The sequence below is a fragment of the Microcaecilia unicolor genome, chromosome 8 (assembly GCF_901765095.1).
Source record: "Microcaecilia unicolor chromosome 8, aMicUni1.1, whole genome shotgun sequence".
Taxonomy (NCBI): domain Eukaryota; kingdom Metazoa; phylum Chordata; class Amphibia; order Gymnophiona; family Siphonopidae; genus Microcaecilia; species Microcaecilia unicolor.
Window position 1 is genome coordinate 83,105,292 of NC_044038.1, and position 23,136 is coordinate 83,128,427.

A 23,136-nucleotide genomic window follows, 5' to 3' on the forward strand; every position below is an offset into this window, starting at 1 on the left:
TTTTATAGACCTCTATCATATCTCCCCTCAGCCATCTCTTCTTCAAGCTGAAGAGCCCCAGACACTTCAGCCTTTCCTCATAGGGAAGCTGTCCCATCCCCTTTATCATTTTCGTCTCCCTTCTCTGTACCTTTTCTAATTCCACTATATCTTATTTGAGATGCGGTGACCAGAATTGAACACAATATTCAAGGTGCGGTCACACCATGGACCGATACAAAGGCATTATATCGTCCTCACTTTTGTTTTTCATTCCTTTCCTAATAATACCTATTTGCTTTCTTAGTCGCCGCATCACACTGAGCAGAGCATTTCAACATATCATCAACAACGACGCCGAGAAATCTTTCTTGGTCGTTGACTCCCAAACTTGCATTACGTAGCTATAGTTCAGGTTCCTCTTTCCCACATGCATCACTTTGCACTTGCTCACATTAAATGTCATCTGCCATCTAGATGCTCAGTTTCCCAGTCTCGTAAGGTCCTCTTGTAATTTTTCAGAATCCTCTCGCGATTTAAGAACTTTGAATAACTTTGTGTCGTCAGCAAATTTAATCACCTCACTAGTTATTCCCATCTCTAAATCATTTATAAATATGTTAAAAAGCAGCGGTCCCAGCACAGACCCCTGGGGAACCCCACTATCTACCCTTCTCCATTGAGAATACTGACCATTTAACCCTACTCGCTGTTTTCTATCCTTTAACCAGTTTTTAATCTACAATAGGACACTACCTCCTATCCCATAACTCTCCATTTTCCTTTGGAGTCTTTCATGAGGTACTTTGTCAAATGCCTTCTGAAAATCCAGATACACAATATCAACTGGCTGGCCTTTATCCACATGTTTGTTCACCCCTTCAAAGAAATGTAATAGATTGGTGAGGCAAGATTTCCCTTCACTAAATCCATGTTGGCTTTGTGTCATTAATCCATGCTTTTGAATTTGCTCTGTAATTTTGTTCTTTATAATAGTCTCTACCATTTTGCCTGGCATGACGTGAGGCTCACAGGTCTATAATTTCCCGGATCCCTTCTGGAACCTTTTTAAAATATCAGCATTACATGGGCTACCCTCCAATCTTCCGGTACCATTCTTGATTTTAAAGATAATTTACATATTACTAACAATAGTTCCGCCAGTTCATTTTTCAATTCTATCAGTACTCTAGGATGAATACCATCCGGTCCAGGAGATTTGCTACTCTTCAATTTGTCAAATTGCCCCATTACATCCTCTAGGTTTATAGAGATTTCATTGTTTCTCTGACTCGTCAGCGTCAAATAAAATTTCTGGCACCAGTATCACTCCCAAATCTTCCTTGGTGAAGGCCAAAGCAAAGAATTCATTTAATTTCTCTGCTAAAACTTTGTCTTCCCTGATCGCCCCCTTTACCCCTCGATCATCTAGCAGTTCAACCAATTCTTTTGCCGTCTTCTTGCTTTTAATATACCTAAAAAAATTCTTACTATGTGTTTTTGCCTCCAGCGCAACCTTTTTTTCAAAGTCTCTCGTTCCTTCCTTATCAGCGCTTTGCATTTGACTTGACATTCCTTATGCTGTTTCTTATTATTTTCAGTCACTTCTTTCTTCCATTTTCTGAAGGATTTTCTTTTAGCTCTAATAGCTTCCTTACCCTCACTTTTTAATCATGCCGGCTGTCGTTTGGTCTTCCTCCCTCCTTTTTTAATACACAGAATATATTTGGTCTGGGCTTCCAGGACAGTATTTTTGAACAGCATCCACGCCTGATGTAAATTTTTGACCCTCGAAGCCGCTCCTCTAAGTTTTTTTTCACCATTTTTCTTTTTTAGAGTGATGTCTCCTGAAGATTAAGATTCATAGAGGTTGGTGTAAAACTGCTGAAAAACAATGGAGACATCAGACACAGAGGAGACCACGTGATTTGCTTGATTATTTATTGTAGGAATTTGGACTTCGGACCTTTTCCTCTTGACGTAATTTGCTAAAAGCTTACTGCTTCTATTACCTTCTGTAAAATATATTGTTTATGCTACAAAGATCTCCTGGTGGGCTTGTTCACTAGCGATTTTGTTAAAGGTATATTTTAATTGGTACAATGTGTTTTAATGCCACTTTTTTTCTGTTGAAGAAATATCTGTTCCTGTTCCTTAATCCAATTCTCCAGGCTGGTAAGTGAGGAGCTATTCTCTTTGTTCTTTTGTGCTGCTATTGAGATCAGTTCATCATGCAGAGATGCTTTAAAGGCTTCCCAAACTATGAGAGGATCTGAATCAGATTGGGTATTGAATTGAAAAAAATTCCTTGATGAAGTTTTGGATGCAGCATTTCACTTTATCATGCATAAGTATTTTCATGTTTAGTTTCCAAATGAGGGACTTAGGCAGGCAAGGTGTTAATGTATTTAAAGTCATGGTGATAGGGGCGTGATCGGATATCACTATGGAGTGAATGTTAGAATTCAGGACATAGGTCATTTGAGAAGATGAAACAAGAAAGCAATCTATTCTAGAAAATATGTGGTATGGAGTAGAAAAGAAAGTGTAGTCTCTGGAGTCTAGATATAGCGATCTCCGTGGGTCTATCAGATTAAATTGGGACATAAGTAACATAACATAGTAACACAGTAAATGACAGCAGATAAAGACCTGTACGGTCCATCCAGTCTGCCCAACTAGATAAACTCATTATACATGGTATGCGATACTTTATATGTATACTCAAGTTTTTATTTGTCCTTGCCATTTTTAGGGCACAGACCATAGAAGTCTGCCGTGAACGTAAAATATTATTAGCTTTTGTGGGCATCATGGGAGTGGATGATTGTCGGTCCATACAAAAATCCAGAGGGACATTAAAATCACCTGCCATGTATATAGGAAGTGGGTCAAGCTCAGATAGCTTTTAAAAGAGTCAGAGAGAGAAATCTTGCGAGTCTGTGTTCGGGCTGTAAATGGATGTCCCGCAAAATGAAAATTGCCGCACGTCCATTTTGGGTCTGAGACCTTACCGCCAGCCATTGACCTAGCGGTAAAGACTGACATGGTACGCGCGCCAGAAAATAAAAAATATTTTTCAGACGTGTGTAATGGGCGCGCACCAAAAATGAAATTACCGCCAGAGCCACGCGATAGTCGGACGGTAACTCCATTTTAGCATGCATTGGGTGCGTGTAGATGCTTATGCGGCTTAGTAAAAGAACCCCATAGTATATAAAACAATCCCAAAAATGGATACAGAACACACTTAAAAAATCATAAGCAATAATAAAATAGAAATTAACATTCCATAACACTTGATAAAAGGAATATTTCATCTATAAAAACAGAGAAGAAATATATAAAATGCATAAATGATAAAACTTACAAACAAAACATGTCATGATAAGATAGTGCTGCCTAGCTTACCACATAAGATTGCAGAATTCTTTGTAAAGCAGTAGCAAATCTTCCAGTAATTGGGCTTAGCTATAAATAAGGACGCTGCGAATAGATAGTATCAAAAAAAAAACCCAAGTTAAATGTGCTCAATGAGGTAAACTTGAAAACAGCAAGTTAAAACCTAATAATAGGACTATCATGAAACAGTATAAAAAATGTACACATTTAACAGCACTGAAATTCAAATAACAGAGATATATTACTATCAGGCTTATTTTCGAAAGTGATCGCCAGGCATCTTCCGACATAAATCGGGAGATGGCCGGCGATCTCTCAAAAGCGGCGAAATCCGTATAATCGAAAGCTGCTTTTTTGACAGCATCGCCGCTTTCCTGTCCAAGTGTCAGCGGCATAGCGAAGGCGGGACATGGGCGGGCATGGTTACCAGATGGCTGGCTTTCGCGGATAATGGGAAAAAAAGCGGCGTTAATCAGTATTTTGCCGGGTTTACTTGGTCCTTTTATTTTCACGACCAAGCCTCAAAAAGGTGCCCCAACTCACCAGATGACCACTGGAGGGAATGAGGGATGACCTCCCCATACTCCCCCAGTGGTCACCGCCCCCCCCCCCGCCCCCCACACTAAAAAAATAAAAACCTTTTTTGCCAGCCTGTATGCTAGCCTCAAATGTCATATTCAGCTCCCTGACAGCAGTATGCAAGTCCCTGGAGCAGTTTTTAATGGGTGCAGTGCACTTCAGGCAGGCAGACCCAGGTCCATCCCCCACCTACCTGTTACACTTGTGGTGGTAAGTGTTGAGCCCTCCAACCCCCCCCCCCAAAACCCACTGTACCCACATGTAGGTGCCCCCCTTCACCCATAAGGACTATGGTAGTGGTGTAGAGTTGTGGGGAGTGGGTTTTGGGGGGCTTAGCACCCAAGGTAAGGGAGCTATGCACCTGGGAGGTATTTGTATAGTTTTAAAATTTTTTTAGAAGTGCCTCCTAAGGTGTCCGGTTGCTGTCCTGGCATGTCAGGGGGACCAGTGCACTACAAATGCTGGCTCCTCCCACAACCAAATGCCTTGGATTTCGCCGGGTTTGAGATCGCCGGCATTTTTTTCCATTATCGCTGAAAAACAAAACCGGCCATCTCAAACCCGGCGAACTCTGGCATTTGGCCGGGCTAAACCGTATTATTGAAAAAAGATAGCCTGCCATCTTTTTCGATAATACGGTTCCGGCCAGCTGTTGCGCCGCCGCCAAAATAGATCGCCGGCGATCTATTTCGTTGGCAACGTTCGATTATACCCCTCCATATCAGCATAATACTAGTGAAACATCTAATAAGCATGCATTAGAAAATTCAGATATCATAGATATGATACTACTGATTTTCTCCAGTACAGCTTACCATGTAGTCGAAGGGCCAAGTGTCGACATATAGGGGCCCTTTTACTAAGCCTCACCTAAAATTGGCCTGAGCTGGTGTAGGCATGTGTTTTGGATGTGGGAAGGTCATTTTTTGAGCGCACCTGGAAAAAAAAGACATTTTTTGTGTGTCCGAAATTGATGTGCGGCAAAATTAAAACCAGCGCGTGTCCGTTTTTGGCCTGAGACCTTACCGCCACACATCGATTTAGCGGTAAGGTCTCAATCACTAACTGGGCAGTAGGAGGCCAGCGTACAAAAGCTGCTGATTAGCGCCAGTAAAGCGTCATGCGGTATAAAAGAGAAAATATTTCTACCGCGTGTTTTGGACTCACGTCAAAAATGGAATGATCGCCCAGGGCACGCAGTAGCCGAGTGGTAGTTCCAATTTGGCGTGTGTTGGACACACATAGGCACACATAGATGGGAACAAAATGGGTGGTATATAGAAAAATAGTGTAAATTGATATCTACACACCTATATTTAGGCATGCTCACTTACACCTGTCAGTGACAGGCATTAATGTGGATGCCTAAATGTGGAACTTGAGTGCCTAGCTTACAGTGTTCTGTCAGTTACACATGTAAATGTTGGTCCTGCCCATGTCCCCTCCGTATTTCTCCCTTGTGAACCAGGGCCGTAGCCAGACTTTGGCGGGAGGAGGGTCCAGAGCCCGAGGTGAGGGGGCACATTTTAGCCCCCCCTGGCGCCACCGACACCCTCCGCCATTTTTAACCCCCCCCCCCCCACCATTTGGACCTCCCCACTGCCGCCACCACCTTTGACCCCCCCAGCACCAACCCTTTCGACCCCCTCTTCCCGCCACTGCCAACCCTCCCCCGCTGCCGCCATTGAGTACCTTTGCTCCCCCGCTAGCCAAAGTCCTCTTCTCTGGCGCGCCCGCATTGCTGATCTGCAAGGGCAAGCTTCTGTTTCTGTGAGTCTGACGTCCTGCACATTAGACTCACAGAAACAGAAGCCTGCCTTTGCAGATCAGCAACGCGACCGCACCAGAGAAGAGGACTTCAGCTGGCGGGGGTTGGGGACCCCCGCCAGCAAAGGTACCTGACTGCGGCGGGGGAGGGTTGGTGGCAGGAGGGGGTCGAAGGGGTTGGCGGTGAGGGGGCATGGCCAAATCTATGGGGGCCCATGCCCCCGTGGCCCCATGTAGCTATGCCCCTGTTGTGAACACCCCCACCGTTGCATTTACACACTAAGCAGTTGCATGTGTCAAATATAGATCAGAGTAGAAGTGTAGCCTAATGGTTAGCGCAGCAGCCTGAGAGTCAGGGGAAGTGGGTTCAATTCCCAATTCAGCTTCTTGTGACTCTGGCCAAGTTAATGAGGGTTGGCACACAGCAACAGGCTTGCCACGCTCCAATCCAGAACTACCACAGGAGCCTTAGTTCCCACCCCCAGCGAGCGCCATTTCCAGTGCTAGAAAAATATTTTCAATTTTTAGTGCCGGTGCTTACCCAGTTACCGCTGGGTTAGCGCGGGAGCCCTAAATGCTGTTTCCCCCCCCCCCCCCCCACCCCCCGAAATGGCCATGCGGCAAGTGCTTCACTCACCACATGGCCATTTGTTGTCCTCGGAAAAATATAGCATTTTACCCTCTGCAGTAAAAGGAGGCCTCAGCGCACAACAAAAATACGCACAGACGGTAGCACAGGCCCCATTTTACAGTAGTTTAGTAAAAGGACCCCTTAATCTTCCATTGCCCCAGGTACAAAATACACACGTATATGATAGGGTTGATATTCAGTCAGCAGCACATGACATTTTGCTGAACACTACTGGCATTTTGCCCAGAAATTCAATGCCAAGCCATGACCAAGCTTTGGCATTGAATTTCTGGGTTTGTGGATCCAGCTAATGCATAGCTGGTTAAGTGCAATATGGACTATCACATAGAGAAAGGACTGACTTTTATGCAGTCCTATTTATGCAGTTACCTTGGTTGACTTAGTCCCCAGAACACCCCCAAAATAGCCGGTTATGAGATAGGTGCTAACCGGACATTTTCAGCGACATTAACCAGTTAAGTGCTGCTGAAAATGACCGGTTAGCCCCGAAGAAGTGATTTAACCAGCCAGGAGCTGTTTCTGGTGGGTTAAATCTCTTTGAATATGCAGGGGAAGCCCAAGACAGTCTGCTGCCTGAGGCGAGGAGATGGTCTGCCACTCCAGCTCCGCTCCGCTCCACCCTGCCCCCCCTCAGTCTGACATCTCCCCTCCCCCTTCCTTCCATTCCAAATTGTACCTTCTTTACTGGCTTTCTAAAAGTCGGGGTGGCAGTAGTTCCCATACGCTACCCTGCCACCAGCCCCAGCCCCTTCTCTCTACTGTAGCCCACCCCACCTCTGAGGAAACAGGACATACGTCAGAGAGGCAGGCTGTAAGAGAGAAGGGGTCGGCGGCAGGGCAGCATATGGGAACTGCTGCTGTCTTGACTTTTCGAAAGCAGTAAAATTAAGGGAAGGAAGGGTGGGGGACGATGCCAGAGCGTGGCAGGTGTGAGGGTGAATGTCACTCCAAAAGACTGCTGCCTGAAGCCTCTGCTTCAGGTGGCCCAATGGTAGGGCCGCTACTGTGAGTATCGACCCAAGTAGATAAACTGCTTTGATTGTAACCACAGAAATGTAGTATATCAAATCCTATCCCCTTTCCCCTTTTCTGGGATAGCTCTGAACGTGCACCTAGAATTTACAAGTACAAGTGTACACCTATTGGCATAAATACTAGTATTCTATAATGTAAGCATGGAAATGGCACTTAAATTTAAATGCCAAGTTACAGAATGACAGGAAATATGTTGGCCTGGAGCAGAGGTATTGGAGAAAAGGTATTTATTTATTTCCAGTGCTTGATATATCACAAAATATCCTTTCATGGCAACTCTGCAGTTTACAACATACTATAACAGAGGCGAAAAAGGTGAAGAAGGGCACAAAAATTAGCAAAGGAGGAGACTGAAGGCGTCACAGAAGAGGAAGCCTTTGAGGAGATATTTAAGCTGCACAAGGGAGGATTCTTGGCGAGGGAGGGAGGGAATTCCACAGTTTGGGGCCCAGGTAGCTGAAGGTGGTTTCTCAGGAGATCATTAGGTGAAGGGCGGAAAGTGAAGGAACTGCAAGGAGGTTGTCATTGGAAGAGCAGAGCAGCCAAATGGGGACATAAAGAATAAGGGAGACGACCCTTGAAGACTAGAACAAGGATTTTGAACCTGATGTGAAAGGAAACAGAGAGCCAATGGTCAGACAGTAGAAGGAGAATAATGTGCTGAAAGCAACTGGATGAAGAAGCTTGACAGCAGCTGACTGGGGTCACATGATATTTTCTTACCTGCTGAAATGGGGTCGCAGCTGCAAAAACTTTGCAAAGCACTGATACAAATGGTCTCCTTTTCAAGCCACCTGGTCAGTCTGGTTCTCACAATATCCTCTGCATAAGGAAAATATATCTTGTGCATATTCATGGTGGACATCATGAAAATGATATTGACTGGATTGTCTGGAAACACCAGACACCATCCAGCAGCTGAAAGTCAAGGCCTTTAAACTGGCATCCAGACAAGGAGGCCATGTCAATGGAAAGAGTCCCGTAAAGAGAATGAAGTGTAGGAAGTGGAAAATGGAAAATGAAATAAGAGCAAGGGCACATTTTCCTTAATGACACAATACCCTGGTCTGATCAGGTGTGACAGGCCATCTCAATAACCAGGGCCACTCAGGGGTGAGCTGCAAGCTGGAGGAACATTTCTAATCCATTTCTGGTTAGCCTCATATTAGTGAGTGTCTTAGTCCATCGAACCAAGGAAAGAAAGATGAGGGAAGGTGGCAGAGGGAGGGGGGGAGGGCGGCTTGCTTGTGTTGTTTGTGAAGGGTGCGATCAGACGCAGAGGCAGGTAGTAAGTGTTCTATGTGAGAAAGCAACATATACAAGAGAGAGAAAAAGAGTTAGCTGGACACAGAGGCTGAGGCATGAACAGAAAGAAGATAAATGGCAGGGAAAGGTGAGAATAGAGATGGACCTAACTCCTGAAATGAGCCACAGAAACAGACAAGAGACAGGCTACAGAATCACAAGGGCTGCCTGGAAAAACCGGGACATGAGAAGCAAACCAGAGAACCTACCAGAATCTCTGTATCCAGTCCCTGTCTTTTCATCACATTCCTATGGAAAAACTTGAGAATGGGAATGCAACTGAGACAGAGAGAGGGAGAATGTTTAAAAAAATGTATGAGCGAGGAAAAAAGGAGAGAGTGAAACAAGAATAAAAAAAATGGAGAATGAGCATAAGGAGTTGTGTGTGTGTGTGTGTGGGGGGGGGGGGGGGGGGTTAAAGACATCAGGTATGCTTCTAATTACCAGGATTTATCTTTCTGTTGGGGAGACATGAGGCTGCTCTCATTACAAGCAGGCATCCATGGCACCATTACCAGCTGCACCGCTCCAGCGAAATTAATGGCCAGAGACTGGAGGAATCAAGAAAATGTCTAATTAAGAGGAATTTGTCCTATAATTAACAGGTGTGACAGCTCAGTGATCCAAGACAGCAAAGCGAGGGAGAGGAGAAAGCTGTTTCCTGCAGTCCCAGGCTAGGAACTGCCTGCTGTCCCTGACAAGACTTCCACTCTGAAACGGGAAGAGACAGACAGAAACCAGTGAGGAAAAGACAGAGGGAAAGAGAAATGTATAGAGAGAAGAAATAACAAGAGGATCCAGCACTTCCCAGAGACAGCTGAACATATATATATATATATATATATATATATATATATATATATATATATATATATATATATATCTACCCTGGAAGAACATCCCATCACAGGGGTAATTCTATGACGAGGGCACCAACATTTATGCACCAGACCAGAAGCACCTGTAAATGACCAGAAACCCTGCCCATCTTCGCAAAAATGCCACTATCCCGTCCACGTGCTATTCTATAATTTGGCGTCTAAATGTGAGCATGTAGTATGAAGATGGATGTATAATATGGACAGGGTGTGGGTGGAGTGCACAGTTGCACATATAAATTACAGATTACTCTCATTTTAAACAATCTAGGTGCGAACATTTACAGCAGCTCTGTGGCTGGCATCAGTGCTTCTGCCTAACATATACACACATCCCTCTGTTATTTGGCGCTATTTAACCAGCCAGGAATGGCTCCCGGCTGGTTCAGTGGCATAGCTACATGGGGCCACGGGGGCCTGGGCCTCTCCAAATTTCCTGTGGGCCGCTGGTTTTGCTGGTGGGGGTCCCCAATCTCCGCCAGCTGAAGTGTTGTCCAGCTCCGGTCTCTGGCGCCGCCACATTGCCTGCCCTGCTCTGTTTTCCCCTCACGTCTGGCACACTCCTTTTAGTGAAATTGAGCATGCTCAATTTCACTAAAAAGAGTGTGCAGGACGTAAGGGAAAGACAGAGCAGGCAGGCAACGCGACAGCACCGGAGACCGGTGCTGGACAACACTTGAGCTGACGGGACCCCCGCCAGCAGGGCAGCGAGGTCGGGGTGCGGCAGCAGGGCGGCAGACCAAAATGTGCCCTCCCACCTGAGGCTCTGGCCCCCTCCCATCGCGAGGTCTGGCTATGCCCCTGGGCTGGTTAAATAGTGCTTAACAAAGCTGGAGCTTCAGATGTCCCTGGCTGTGAGTCTTAGCAGTCTCATACATACTACCGGTGGAATGATACCTAAGGAGCTGCAAGCTTCAAATGTGCCAGCAGCAAAGGCAACTTGGCACTGGATTTGCCGTCTGCATAGTTTCTCTCCACGAGTGACCCCATTTTTACCTCTATGGGGAACCCAAAGTTTCCTGCAGGCAATATATACCAAGCTTTTGGACTGTGGAGGAAACAGGGCCTCACGCACTTAATGCACGTGGTAACAGAGGAAGGAAAAATAAAATCCTTTGAAGAATTACAAACGGAATATGCTATTCTCACTAAAGACCGCTGGCACTACTGGCAATTGGACCAGAAGCCTTACATGGACATCCTTGACTGAGGATGTACGGGAAGAATTCTCCACAGCGTTTTCTTTTGAAGCACAGCAGAGAGTGCCATTGACCTTTCATCACCGACATAGTAACATAGTAACATAGTAGATGACGGCAGAAAAAGACCAGCACGGTCCATCCAGTCTGCCCAAGAAGATAAATTCATATGTGCTACTTTTTTATTTGTACTGTCCTCTTCAGTGCACAGAACGTATTAGTCTGGCCAGCCCTATCCCCGCCTCCCAACCACCAGCTCTGGCACAGACCGTATAAGTCTGCCCAGCACTATCCCCGCTTCCCACCACCGGCTCTGGCACAGACCGTATAAGTCTGCCCAGCACTAGTCCCGCCTCCGAACCACCAGCCCCAGCACAGACCATATATGTCTGCCCAGCACTAGCCCCGCCTCCCAACCACCAGCTCTGCCACCCATTCTAGGCTAAGCTCCTGAGGATCCCTTCCTTCTGCACAGGATTCCTTTATGTTTATCCCACGCATGTTTGAATTACGTTACCGTTTTCATCTCCACCACCTCCCGTGGGAGGGCATTCCAAGCATCTACCACCCTCTCTGTGAAAAAATACTTCCTGACATTCTTCTTGAGTCTGCCCCCCTTCAATCTCATTTCATGCCCTCTCGTTCTACCGCCTTCCCATCTCTGGAAAAGGTTTGTTTGCGGATTAATACCTTTCAAATATTTGAATGTCTGTATCATATCACCCCTGTTCCTCCTTTCCTCCAGGGTATACATGTTCAGGTCCGCAAGTCTCTCCTCATACGTCTTGTAACGCAAATCCCATACCATCCTCGTAGCTTTTCTTTGCACCGCTTCAATTCTTTTTACATCCTTAGCAAGATACGGCCTCCAAAACTGAACACAATACTCCAGGTGGGGCCTCACCAAAGACTTGTACAGGGGCATCAACACCTCTTTTCTTCTGCTGGTCACACCTCTCTCTATACAGCCTAGTAACCTTCTAGCTACAGCCACCGCCTTGTCACACTGTTTCATCGCCTTCAGATCCTCAGATACTATCACCCCAAGATCCCTCTCCCCATCCGTACCTAGCAGACTCTCACCGCCTAACACATACGCCTCTCTTGGATTTCTATTCCCTAAGTGCATCACTTTGCATTTCTTCGCATTGAATTTTAATTGCCAAACCTTAGACCATTCTTCTAGCTTTTTCAGATCCTTTTTCATGTTTTCCACTCCCTCTGGGGTGTCCACTGTGTTACAAATCTTAGTATCATCCGCAAATAGGCAAACTTTACCTTCTAACCCTTCGGCAATGTCACTTTAAGACATATAAGAGATGCTGTTCCTGAGCTGGATTATAAGAACCTGTCTGAATGATGGGCGCAGGACCTCAACATCTCACTCTCAGATACTCAAATAAAAACATTTATATTGGGAATCCATAAACGCTCAAGGTTTGTGGCACATTGGGAACTTTGGTATAAATTTGCACTTCGTATGTACATCTCTCCCCGCAGAGCGTTTCATATGGGAATATCCCCATGGGGAAGTTGTACTAAATGTGGACAAGAAGGAGTGTTACTGGGACATATGTTCTGGAGGTGCACAAAGATCATGAAGTTTTGGAAAAGTGTACTGTCACAGGTCTCCACATTGTGGAGGGCACGATGGTACTATGATGCACTGCTTTTGTTCGGGCAACCCAGCCTTGAACCACCGGCACCAAAGGGCTACAAAAGTTTTGTGAACAAAGCGACATTAGCAGCGTTACAAGTGTTACTAACCGGATGGACAACTAATATGAGCCCGACAGTACAACAATGGAGAACAAGGCTGATAGTTTTGTGCATGGAGCGAATGGACATACAAGATATGACCTCTGAACGAGGCATAGACTTTCAAACTTGCTGGAGCCCTTTCTGGAATACAATGTCCCCCAGTGAAGTAGACTCCTAAACATCTGATTGACTATTGGCATGGTAGGGTGGGAGGGTAAAAAGGGAAGGGTGGGAGGGAAGGGAGAGGGAAGAGGGAGGGTAGTTAAGAACAATGTAAGTAGGATATAAGCAAAAGCCTAAGGCTAATGTGAATGTTGCAAATAAAAAATGATTTAAACATAAATAGTGCTTAACTGGCTATCCACGAATATTCAGTGGAAGGTAGCCAGTTATCTCTCAGTGAATATTCCCGGTCAGCGCTTATCCTGGGATTCTATATATCGCGCTGACATTTCCGTGCGGAAATCAAAGCATATTCCATAAGAATGTGCAGAAATGAATTAGTTAACAAGCTAACCTGCGCTGATAATTGGATGTTAACAACCAATTAGCACTAATTGACACTAATTACAATTTATGCCCACTACTTGCTAAGTGTATTCTGTAGCGTGGTGCTCGTAAATATAAGCCGCATAGTTGAAAAGTGGGCATTTTTATGGGCATGGAATGAACAGGTCATGGGCATTTCTAAAATCTATGCACATTGTTATAGAATACACCCGCTCTGGGGGAGATTCTATATATGGCTCCTAAAAAATTGGCCTAAGCATATTCTACAATGGGTGCCTATATTTAGGCGCCAATTATAGAATACACTTAGTTGATATTTCAGTGCCTAAATCTACATGCATCCATTTACACCAAAGAAAATGTGGTGTAAATCCCAGTGTGTAGATTTAGGCACACTGGGCCATATTCTATAACTAGGTGTGTAAATTTCAGAGCGCCCACGAAATGCCCAATTCCCCGCCCATAAACATGCCCCTTTTTGCCTGCACACATTAGAAATTCAGCGCACAGTTACAGAATATGCTTAGTGAGTCGTGCGACTAAATTCTAATCAGTACCAATTAGTGCTCATTATTGCTTATTAAGTGCTGTTATCAGCACTCATTAGCTTAATAAATTACACGCATTGTGCCGATTTCAGCGCTGATCTCTAGGCACGCTATGTAGAATCTGGGGGTCTGCGCCTAATTTAGTCAGTGGGATTTAACCAGGTTTTACTTGGCGTAATTGACTATGACCAAATTTAGTTGTGTGGACTGGTGCTCGGCGTGTTTTACAAACCATGTGGAAATTTAGGCTTATTCTGTAAGCCTAAATAAAAGCATTCTTTATAGAATATGCTTCAATTTCCACACAGAAATCTCAGCGCGATATATAGAATCTAGTCCTTAGCAGATCATTTGTTATATCACGAGATACAACCAGCTATCCGCTAATATTCGGCACATCGCCAGTTAATTTGGCAGCCAAATTGGTCCACTGAAATAGCAAGCCTATCTTTGACCAGTTTAAACTTAACGGTCTGCGCTGAATATTGGTTTGGTCGGTTAAGTTTAAACCAGCCAAAATTAAACCAGATATTCAATTCTGATCAGCGGAAATGGAGTTAGCCGGGCTGCCTTCCATGATTTGAATATCGTCCCCCTAATGTATATCCCAGTTGCGCAAGTAGGAACCTACTTTCCTTTGTGGAACAGGTTCCAAGTGTTTATGCTTATTTTAGATTCTTCATTGTTAAATAGTCCAACAATGATATATGCACAGCGGGGGTAATTCAAATCATTAAATAGCAACCCTGCGCAATCACATTTAAGAAGTGGGTAAATCAAGCCAAATAGGAGCCTCAGCAGCAACTCATTTCACACAGGAACATATATCCTGTGACTTGCCTGCATCGTCATCGGCTTCCATTTATTATGACTCTTAATCTCATAATATTTCACTTATAGAATGTATTTCATATAAACTTTAAAACATATCTTTTTAAACTTTAGCAACTGCAATCAGACCCGCGCAAACATTGACCATGTTTCGCCACCCTGCTTCAGGGTGATAGGTTCTATGACAAAAATCTTTGATTACACTAACACTCAAAGAATAAGACCACCTGCTAACAATAAAATAAAGAACTTAGTCCACATCTAAGATGCCATGCTATTTACGTGCCTCCTCAACTTGTCAGCATAGCCGCTGTAAGCGTCATCAGGTTATAAATACTTAATTGGACCCAACCAAGGAACACTAACTCCAACCACCAATCAGCTATGTACGATACGGACGCCCATTATAGATTCTTGACATCAGCTTTCTTTGGTACAACCAGAGCAGTTCATATATTACATACAGGGGCTTTCTCTGTCCTTATGTTTTATACCTGGGGCCGTTAAGTGACTACATGGGCACCCTTTAGGTTCCTAAATGTAGGTGCCTCTGTACAGAATTGCCCTTTGCATTTCTGACTGCACACACACATCCTAACCTCATTATCGGATGGAGAGGATGGTAGGTGGCAGGAGAGAGAGCCCATGGGTGACTGCTGCACGCTCCATCGATCCTGTCTGAGGTAATTCTCCTCTTCGCTAATCAAGGTTGAGGTATAGAGCGTGTCAGAGAGATCCATAGCACCTTTCTTCAGGAGAAAAACTTCCAGTTTGTACTACAGTAAGAGTTACCAAAAAAAGAACCCCCCCCCCCCCCTTCCCCAATCACATCCAGGTATTCTGCTGGATTTTAAGCCAGTTGGGGAAGCTTGGGTTTTTTTGAAGACAGTGAATCTTGGATGCTAATATGTGAAAATTATTAATGAGAGGAGATTAATTGCTACCTGCCTATGCTGCCACAGGCCAGAGGCACCATGTGTTTCCGGAGAAGAGATTCCAATCTAGGGATAAAGGCAGATCTCTCTGAAGCACTGGGAAGGTGGTCTGTCAGTGAATCCACATTAACCACATCCCTGTGACCAAAAGAAACACTGCTCAGCCAAGGCCAGGGAGATGGAGGAGACAGGGGGAGGGGAAGAGTATGCATAGGAACATAAAAACATAGAAGGCCCAATATTCAGCTGACAGGGATCAGTTTTTTGCTCACCACTGCTGACATTAAACTTGCAAATTCAATGCCAGGCCATGTCGGAGCACCAGCGTTGAATCTCCAGGTATGTGGAGCTGGCTAAGGGCTGTTTTACAAAGCGGCAGTAGGGCTACCATGCATGTAGCACATGCCAAATCGACACTACCACCTGGCAGTAATTTCAAAGTTGGTGCACACTGTTTGCCATGGTAGAAAATATTTTTTCTATTTTCTAACATGGGGGGGAGGGGCATTCCCAGTGGTAATTGGCAGTGCGGTCACATTGGTGTGCACTGCTTGAATGCATGTGTAGTGTGTGAGTCCCTACCACTAGGTCAGTGGGTGGCGGTAAGGGCTCAGGCCGTAATTAGGCACATGCGTCGCTACTTATCATTGTAGCACAAGCCCATTTCCTAGACCATGGAAAAATGCCCTTTTTTCCTGCTGCGGTAAAAAACAGTCCACTGTGCGCCAAAAATATGTGTCCACACTACCACAGGCCACTTTTCACCACTGCTTAGTAAAAGGACCCCTAAGTGCAATATTTAGCACTTAACCTGCTATTGGTTACCATATAAAGATAGGGCTGATTTTTTGTGGTCCTATTTATGCGGGTTTTTGTTTCTGGCTGCTAAAGTGCTGAATATCGGCACTTAACTGTCCAAGTGCCAACTCCGCCCTGGAACACCCCCAAAATAGGCAGTTTTCAGTTCGGCGTTCTCTGGTCATTTTCAGCGGTTAATGCCACTGAAAATTAAGAACATAAGTGTTGCCATACAGAACAGACCAAAGGTCCATCAAGCCCAGCATCCTCTTTCTGACAGTGGCCAATCCAGGTTACAACTACCTGGCAAGATCCCAAAACAGTACAATATATTTTATGCTGCTTATTCTAGAAATAAGCAGTGGATTTTCCCCAAGTCCATTTTAATAATGGTTGGCTTATGGACTTTTCTTTTAGGAAGCTATCCAAACCTTTTTTAAATTCCACTAAGCTAACTGCTTTTACCACATTCTCTGGTAACGAATTCCAAAGTTTGATTACACATTGAATGAAGAAATATTTTCTCCAATTTGTTTTAAATTTACTACTTTGTAGCTTCATTGCATGCCCCCTAGACCTAGTATTTTTGGAAAGAGTAAGCGATTCACGTCTACCAGTTCCACTCCACTCATTATTTTATAGACCTCTATCTCCCCTCAGCTGTCTTTTCTCCAAGCTGAAGAGCCCTAGCTGCTTTAACCTTTCCTCATAAGGAAGTTGTTTCATCCCCTTTTGCAGTTAGCCCTGAACAGAATATCTCCACTGTCGCATTTCTGCTCTAAGGCTCCATCTCGACCGTGAAGGGATCCAGGGAACCGAAGCAGCAGCTGCTGGCAGTGGTTTACCGCTCTGCACACTGCAGTACCACATCTGGACACTGTCACGTCTCCCCGCAGCCCCCTTTCCCTGAATTTCCAGACACACTGAAATGAGTTATCTCTGTGTTTCTTGTCAGTGCAAAGAAGCTTTTGCTTAAAATCAATACATTCAATTATAAATCATTACTTGAGCCTCGGGCTGCAGTGCCGCTCCGTTACACACATTCTCTGTACTCAAAGCCATTAGAGACTGGCGACAGCAGAAGAGCAATATTCTGTGCCTGCATCCTGAAAAACAAGCACACTCAGCCCCTTCCACTCCCGAACAACTGTACTGGATCTGGAGTTTTACTGTATTAGGAGAAAAGAGTTTCTGTACTAACCTGCGACAAAACATAACAAAACATCTTGGAAATATGCTGTGGGAAATAAACAGCATTCCCAGAGGTTCCATCCCTCCTGCCTCTCTATATCACATACTGCAGGGAATTAACATAGGCAGGCAGGACTTTCTTTTACCCTATTTCTAACCATAATGAACCTGAAATTGAACAAGCAACGATCAGCATTTTGCTGACTGCTGGCAGCGTTATACCTAGAAATTCAAAGATGAGCCATGTCCGGGCTCCAGAGTTAAATTTCCGGGTATATGGAGCCAGTGAACACATGGCTGGTTAAGTGTGATATTTGGCACTTAACCGGCTATGAAGAACCACCTAAAGACAGGACTGCATTTTATGTGGATCTAAATATATTTGTTTCATTTGTATCCCACATTTTCCCACCTATTTGCAGGCTCAATATGGCTTACATGGTACCGTAACGGCGTTCGCCAGTTGCAGTATGAACAAATACAGGTGTTATTGTGGTAAAAGAGGTTCGTGTTTGGTAGATACATTGGGGGAAGTTAGGGAGGGGGGATGAGGGTTAAGGTGTGTCCATTACAGTCTTTAGTTTTGCAGTTTTGCAGGAACTTAGATTTTTATATTGGGTCGGTGAGGTATGCCTTTTTGAACAGGTTTGTTTTTAGTTCTTTCCGGAAACTTAGGTGGTCGTACGTTGTTTTTACTATCTTTGGCAGTGCGTTCCATAGTTGTGCGCTTAAGTAAGCAAAGCTGGATGCATAAGTTGTTTTGTATTTCAGTCCTTTAGTACTTGGGTTGTGGAGATTTAGGTAAGTTTGTGCTGATTTTGTCAGGTCTATGAGATCTGTCATGTATCCTGGGGCTTCGCCGTAGATGATTTTATGAACCATGGTGCAGACCTTGAAAGCAATGTGGGAGTCAGTGTAGTTTTTCTTGGAGGGGGTTGGCGCTTTCATAAGGTGTTTTTCCAAATATAAGCCTGGCTGCTGTATTCTGGGTGGTCTGAAGTTTCTTTATAATTTGTTCTTTGCATCCCGCATAAATTCCATTGCAGTAATCTGCATGGCTTAGTACCATTGATTGTATCAGGTTGCGAAACATAGCCCTCGGGAGGAATGGTTTTACGCGTTTGAGTTTCCACATTGAGTGAAACATTTTCTTTATGGTAGATTTCACTTGGTTCTCTAGGGTGAGGTTTCTGTCGATTGTTACTCTGAGAATTTTTAAGTTGTCTGAGATGGGGAGGGTGTGATCTGGGATGCTTAGGTTTTTGGGTTTGTATGTGTTGTATTGGGAGGAGATGATGAGACAGTGTGTTTTTTCTGTGTTGAGTTTTAGTTGGAATGATTATCTTAGCCGGTTAAATGCCGATTCTTTCCCAGGAACAACCCAAAAATAGCTGGTTTCAGCTTGGGCTCTAATTGGGCATTCTCAGCGGCACTATCTGCTCCCCATCCCCACCCAATTCTATTCTATCCCCTATTGCTCTGGTCCCCTCACCATTTCCAGTCAATTCTTTTCCGTCCCCACACTATCCCTATCATATCGCTACTGTCTCCTCACCATCCCCACAGTTATCCTTCCCACCCCATCCCACATTTAAATGTAAATTCAAACAAAACATAAACCCTCAAATTCTATAAGTGGCGCTTAAAATTGCATGTGCAAATTTGGACACGCATCTAATTTGCAAGCACAATTTATTTGAATAACCAGCCAATTAGCACACATTAGAGGGTGCTAATAATCAAATATCGGCACTAATTGGCATTCATTGAAATTTACGTGCGCATTTTTAGTCACGGGGATCCATGCGTAAATTTTATGCATGCTCCAAAAAGGGGGCATGGCCATGGGAGGGTCATGGGCAGATGAGGGCCGTTCCTACAGCTTATGTGTGCTGTTACAGAATAGGGAAGATCCGCATCTAAAGTTAGGCGCCGATCCCAGCGCTAAGTATATTCTGTAAACAGTGTTTAACTTTCAGCGCTCTTTATAAAATAGCACATACTGAATTTTTTTCAGCACCAATTTTTCAGCAGTATTTACAGAATTTGGTCCAAAATGTATCCTATAACTTGTTAAATTTTAACACAAAACAATAGGCATTACTTTGTTAAAAATGCAAGAAAAATATATTATTTATTAACATGGACTGCGAGAAAACAATCATTCCAAACTATGTACAAATAATAAACCGTCTTCAGAGCCAGTGCTTATTTCCATTCTGTGTCCCTCAATTGTTCGTCTTGTAACTGAAAAAGAACGTTCTGATGATTTGCTGGTGGCAGGATTTTCACAAAGGGAACAGGCAACATGTCTTCATTTCAGCCAAACATGGGACATCTGTTGCCAATAGCTAGTAAGAAATCCTTGTGCAAGTTCGATGTGTGTGTATCCACTTCATCGATTACTGAAGCTGTTTCCTTGCTTTTGAAGAAGTCTCCAAAAAATCTGCCTCTGATTCTTCTCATTTTGTACGTTTTGTTGGCAGTTTGGCAATTGGCTGCACCTCAACTACAGCATGATCCGCTGTCAGTGTTCACAGTCTGTTTATGGCACGGTTCCACCCTTTGACTGTTATCAGATCTAAACAACCCTTCAGCCTTGGATCCAGCAATGTCACTGACAAGTGTGTTTTATAACTGAAAGATATCAATCCAGGTGATCTGCAAGATGATTCTTTAAATACTCTATTACATATCAATCTGAGCTCAGTGGTGTACCTATCTTACATGCCGCCCGGGGTGGGGTGGGGCAGAGTATCCCCCAGACAGTGCATGTATGCCCCCCAGGGCCGCCAAGAGACTGGGCTGGGCTCGGGGCAAGGCCGCCCCCAGGGCCCCGCCCCAAATTCATCGTCGTCGCCGCCCCCTCCGTCCACCACCTGGGATGGGGGGGCATCAGGGTTGCAGAGAGGGGGGGCAGGGGGGACAAAATTTCCCTGGCTCAGGCCTCCAAGGGGGGCCCGGCGCCGCAGTCCCCTCCACCACCGGACTGGGCCCTCCTGAATTCAAATCATAGCGCCTCAGCTCGACCTCGCTCAGTGTGAAAGAAGCGCAGCAGCGGCAGTCTGCAGATCACCTCCCTTTGGGCCTTCCCTCCCTTTCCCGCCCTCGCGCAAGTTACGTCAGACGTGGGCAGGACACAGGGAGCACAGAGCTGGCGCGCAGCTGGCACCCCTGCCAGTCCTCTGCTCCCAAACAGGAAGTTCACATCAGAGGGGGCAGGGGACTGGCAGAGTTGACAGCCGTGCACCTGCTCCGCACACCCCTTCTGCTGCCAGCATCTGCCCTGCCCTGCCCTAGGTATGCTAGAGTCTGAGCTTGCACTTGTCAGATGCCATTTCAACTGTTTGTTGGGACCAGTAGATGTAGTGAAGGCTCAGTATCTGTTGTCAGTGTTTTTGTAGCTCTGTCAAATGCTCCAACACCATAACAACTTCTGCCAGCAAGGAGTCATCAGTTCTGCACAATTTGGTCAAGACCTGGTTCAGTGGCAATTACACGCAGCTCCTCCATATCCTCTTCCACAGATTTCAATGTTAATAGAATGCTGTTCCACTGAGTTGACACGCACTGCTTGAACGTTTTCTTCAGTTGACGTTTGACTTATGTTCGCTTAGTTAATGTAACCACCTCCTTGCACAATGTTTTAAGCTCGCTTACCTCACCGGGCAGGTCATTCAGATCAACTTCATTTTTTGATGGCCAGAGTCCTTGAAAGAGTACGAGACTGAGATTAGGACCGGCACAACCTATTCAGACCTCATCTCGAAATGCTGCTTTCATATTAGCTGCGTTATCAGTCACATAGATGAGACTAGCTGGGTGGAGATTATAATCTGCCAAAATGCTTGAAACAAAATCAACAAATATTCTCATCAGTTTGTTTATCACTGGTCTCCCAGTTTTCATCAAGGTGAGCTCCTCTTTTGATTTATTTATTTATTTATTTTTTAGCTGAAGTGTTGGTGTCAAATTTCTGAGTCAAGGTATGCATCTGGTCTCCATCCTCTCTCGTTCCCATTCACTTCCAATCCATCCCTTCCTGCCCCCATTCAATTTTGATCCATCCTCTCCCATTCCCACAGTAGTAATGATGTTTTTGTCCTTATTCCTGCGGATTCCCACAGATTTGTGCAGGTTTCCCATTGTCCCTATCCCCATGCATATCTATAATCTGAGCCAAGGAACCATGTTTTTGTACCCTATCCACCATGCCTCAGCAACCTAGCCGGCTAAGATCCAAACTGTACTCCACCACGCTGGACCCTTTGCACACTTCTACTTCAAGCCCCCAACTAAAAAGACCAGTGTCCACTGTGCCACATCTGGGTATCATCATTGAGACAGCATCTTCCAAGCCCCTGGGTGTGTGATTCAGCTTGGGGGTTTATCCCTTCCTCACTCTGCTGTATAATTTATGCTTTTCCTGGCTCAGGTTCACTGTTTACATATAAAGAAAACTGCAACAAATTAGAATTTGGAGATCAAAGTTAAATATTTCAACATCAACATGGAATTCCATGTGAACTGATTACAAATATCAGTACTGAGTCTAACAATTGAACATGAGAACATAAGAGTAGCCATACTGGGGCAGAACGATGGTCCATCTAGCCCAGTATCCTGTTTTCCAAACAGTGACCAAGCCAGGTCACAAGTACCTGGAAGAAACCCAAATTGTGACAACACTCAATACTACAAATCCCAGGGCAAGCAGTTTCTTCTCATGTCTGTCTCCATAGCAGACTATGGACTTTTCCTCCAGGAATTTGGGTTTTGGGGGGCTCAGCACCCAAGGCAAGAGAACTGTGCACCTGGGAGCAATTTGTGAAGTCCACTGCAGTGCCCCCTAGGTTGCCCGGTTAGTGTCTTGGCATGTCAGGGGGACCAGTGCACTACGAATGTTGGCTCCTCCCACAACCGAATGGCTTGGATTTGGTCGTTTCTGAGATGGGCGTCCTCAGTTTCCATTTTCGCTGAAAACTGGGGACGACCATCTCTAAAGACGACCATCTCTAAGGTCGACCTAAATGTTGAGATTTGGGCGTCCCCGACCGTATTATCGAAAAAAAAGATGGACGCCCATCTTGTTTCGATAATACGGATTTCCCTGCCCCTTTGCCGGGACATCCTGTGAGGACATCCTCAGGAAAACTTGGACGCCCCGTTCGATTATGCCCCTCCACGTGTTTATACAACACATCTCACTTTGTATGTATTATGGAAGATGTTTCTTTTTAGATTAACATTTATATTTTGATTTCATGTTTTTTAGTCATGTGTTTATTGCGTGTGGTAGACACTTGGAACAATTACATTTTTGAATCACTTTTGGCTAAGAGTACATACGTTAGTATGTTAGACCTTATTACTGATGTATCATCATTGCTTGATTTTATTCTTATTTATTTGCATTGTTTTTATTTGTACTATTTATGATTTGTATGATTTTAATTTATCTGTTTATTTATATACCAGGTTTTACCTCTGAAGCAGCTTGTGGGTGAAACGTGGCCACATTGGGTGATTGTTGTAATAAAAGATACAATGCTTCAGAACTGCTGGTCTGCTTGTTGGTTTGTTGTTATGCTTAGTTGCAGATCATCGCCTCTTGTTCTTGTCCTTTGGAAATAAAGACCATCCCCAGGCATTTCTATCCCTTCTATCATACTGTATAATACTGTACAGGGAATAAAGACCATCCCAAGGAATTTCTATCTCATCTTTCTCACTATATCACACACTGCAGGAAATAAATGCCATCCC

General features: G+C 44.6%; 1 protein-coding gene across 3 annotated transcripts in view; it reads left to right on the forward strand.

The window, feature by feature from the left end:
- IGLON5 (IgLON family member 5) overlaps positions 1–23,136 on the forward strand; it is a 653,847-nt gene that overhangs the window by 230,504 nt on the left and 400,207 nt on the right. The gene's annotated exons all lie outside the window — the stretch shown is intronic.